The sequence below is a fragment of the Penaeus chinensis genome, chromosome 39 (assembly GCF_019202785.1).
Source record: "Penaeus chinensis breed Huanghai No. 1 chromosome 39, ASM1920278v2, whole genome shotgun sequence".
In the NCBI taxonomy this organism is placed as follows: domain Eukaryota; kingdom Metazoa; phylum Arthropoda; class Malacostraca; order Decapoda; family Penaeidae; genus Penaeus; species Penaeus chinensis.
In genome coordinates, this window is record NC_061857.1 from 25,538,746 (window position 1) to 25,542,319 (window position 3,574).

A 3,574-nucleotide genomic window follows, 5' to 3' on the forward strand; every position below is an offset into this window, starting at 1 on the left:
AGAAATGGAATGCAGCACACATTTCATGACTGAAAACTTTCGATGCCGGTAAGAGCAAACAAAGAGAGAGAGAGAGAGAGAGAGAGAGAGAGAGAGAGAGAGAGAGAGAGAGAGATAAAGAGATAGATAGATAGAGAGAGAGAGAGAAGAAAGATTAAATAGATAGATGCTTTTACCATTCCTTTTTAATAATCATATCAAGCTTACGATATCCATATGATAAACATGTAGTAGAAATAAAAAGATACGGAAAAACAAGACCACGCTCAATTTCATCTATTTGCTTATTTACTCGAGTCAATAACTTTTTTTTTCTCCATTCTTGAAATTCCATTTACCTTCAGATTTCCGGTTTATAAAGTATTTGATGAAAATGTGGAAAGGATCCTGTGTACTGAACAATGTTTACCATATTTAAGTTTGAGTTTTTTGAGATTGTGTATACGAATTACAAAAGATATTGTGAATTCTGTTTTGTAGAAAAGTCTATGAATATATTTTGTATAATAGTTTATGAAATATATTGGATATAAAGGTCAAATATATTGTGCATAAAAGTCAGAGCATTTTATGTGTTAAAACATATAAAGTGCATTCTATTTATGTAAATGAACCACATTTTACATAGTCTAAAAATACACCGTGTATAGAATTCAACAAAAAAAAGGTATTTTATATATATCTTGAACAAATGGAATGCAGCACATATTTCCAGGCTGAAAGCTAACCCTTTCAGTGCTGGAAAATGTAAACGGAATGATTTGTCTTAGTGACGAATGAAAATTACTTCACAAGTTTAAAATCATTAAAAGAAAAGAAAAAAATAACTTAAAATTCAAAGCGGAATTGAAACGCAGTGTTGTTTACATTAGAACTGGACTATTAGGTAACAGAAAGAAAGAGAGAAGAGGGGAGGGGGAGAGAGAGAGAGAGAGAGAGAAGAGAGAGAGAGGGAGAGAAAGAGAGAGAGAGAGAGAGAGAGAGAGAGAGAGGGAGAGAGAGAGAGGGGGGGGGAAGGAGAGAGATAGAAAGAAAGAAAGAATAGAAATATAAAGAGAAAAGAAAGAGTAGATATATAAATAGATAGAGTGTGAGAAAGAGAATTTTACCATTCCCTTTCAATCAGCATATCAAAGCTTACAATATCCATATAAAAAAAAAAAAAAAAAAAAAAAAAAAAACAGTAACAGAAAATAGAAAATGAAAAGACCACACTCATTCCCATATATCTATTTATAAATTTACTCAATAACCTGAATTTTTCTCTGTTCTTGAATTTCATTTTCCCTCCAATATCTAATATATATAAAGTAATTGATATTATAACTATACCGTGTAGAAAGTGTGGAAAGCATCCTGTGTACTGAACTGTACAATCTATGTTTAATACGAAGCTTTATGAGATTAAGTATAACGAATTGTAAAAAATATTGTGAATTCTGTTTTGTAGAAAAATCTGTGAATATACTCTGTTTAACACTTTCTGAAATATATTGCATATAAAAGTGAAATATATTGTGCATAATAGTCAGAGCATTTTGTGTGTTAAAACATATAAAGTGCATTTTGTATATGCAAATGAAGCACATTTTGCATATTCTATAAAATACATCGTGTACAGAATTCAACAATATCTATTTTGGATAAAAGCTTTTTATATATATTTTGGAAAAATGGAAAAATGGACAGCACATATTTCACGAGAGAGAGAGAGAGAAAGAGAGAGAGAGAGAGAGAAGGAGAGAGAGAGAGAGAGAGAGAGAGAGAGAGAGAGAGAGAGAGAGAGAGAGAGAGAGAGAGAGAGAGAGAGAGGGAGAGAGAGAGAGAGAGAGAGAGAGAGAGAGAGAGAGAGAAAGAGAGAGGGAGAGAGAGAGAGAGAGAGAGAGAGGGAGAGAGAGAGAGAGAGAGAGAGAGAGAGAGAGAGAGAGAGAGAGAGAGAGAGAGAGAGAGAGAGAGAGAGAGAGAGAGAGAGAGAGAGAGGGAAGGAGAAAAAGAAAAGAGGAAGAGGGAGAAGGAGGGAGAGGGAGAGAGAGATAGATAGAGAGATAGATAGATAAATAACTAGAGAGAGAGAGAGAGAGAAAGAGAGAGAATAAAAAAGGAGAAAGAGAAAGAGAGAAGAAAGAGGAAATAGATAGACAGAGAGTGAGAGAAAGAAAATTTTACCAACCCTTTTTAATCCGTATATCAACATTTATAGTATCCATGTAATAAAACAAGACCGTGCTCAATTTCATGTATCTATCTGTTAATTTACAGTTAATAACCTTATTTTTTCTCGCTCCTTGAAATTCCATTTACCCTCTGATTTCCAATATATAAAGTAAATGAAATGAATGAATGAAAATGTATTCAATATATTTAATACGGAGCTTTATGAGATTTTGCAAACGAATTATAAAAGATATTGTGAAATCTATTTCGTAGAAAAATCTATGAATATACTCTGTTTAACAGTTTATGAAATATATTGCATATAAAGGTCAAAGTGATTGTACATAATAGTCAGAGTCATTTTATGTGTTAAAACATAAAGTGCATTCTGTATATGTAAATGAAACCCATTTTACATAGTCTATAAAATACATCGTGTATAGAATTCAACAATATCTATTTTGTATAAAAGCCTTTTATATATATTTTGGACAAATGGACATAGTTCACGGCTAAAAACTATTCGAATGAATTGTCTTAGTGAGGAATGAAAAATAATTCACACACTTAGAATGAAAACAGAAAGAAATCACCTTAAAATTCGAGGAAACAGTGTTAGTCTGTTAGTCTGATAGTGAGCGAAAGAGAGAGAGAGATAGATAGAGAGAAAGATATATATATATATATATATATATATATATATATATAGAGAGAGAGAGAGAGAGAGAGAGAGAGAGAGAGAAGAGTTAGGGGAGAGATAAAGAAAAAGAAAATGAGTGATTTCAATCTATTTCAGAGAAATAGAAAGAAACCATATGAAACCATAGGCCGGGCGGCCTACCTTGACCGGACAAGCGCTAGGCAGGAACTCTGAACTTGGGTCATCCTTGGCTTTAAATACCCGGGAACTGCGCGTGGGGGAGCCACCTGTGTCCGAGTGGGTGCTCCCCTTGCCCACCCGCGTGTGCACGCCACACGGCAGCCCGGGTCACGTGGGAGCCATAGCTTATACGTGCCTATGTACACAGTATAGAGAGAGAGAGAGAGAGAGAGAGAGAGAGAGAGAGAGAGAGAGAGAGAGAGAGAGAGAGAGAGAGAGAGAGGAGAGAGGAGAGAGGAGAGAAGAGAGAGAGTGAGAGAGAAAAGAGAGAGAGAGAGAGAAGAGAGAGAGAGGCAGACAGAGAGAGAGAGAGAGAGAGAGAGAGAGAGAGAGAGAGAGAGAGAGAGAGAGAGAGAGAGAGAGAGAGAGAGAGAGAGAATAAAGAAAGAGAGAGAGAAAAAAATAGATTAATAAAGATCAGCTTACGTGGGCAGAGAGATAGATAGGTAGTTAGAGAGAGAGAGAGAGAGATAGAATAAAGAGAGTAAAAAATAGATTAATAAAGATCAGCTTACGTGGGCAGAGTTTTTATCACAGGGG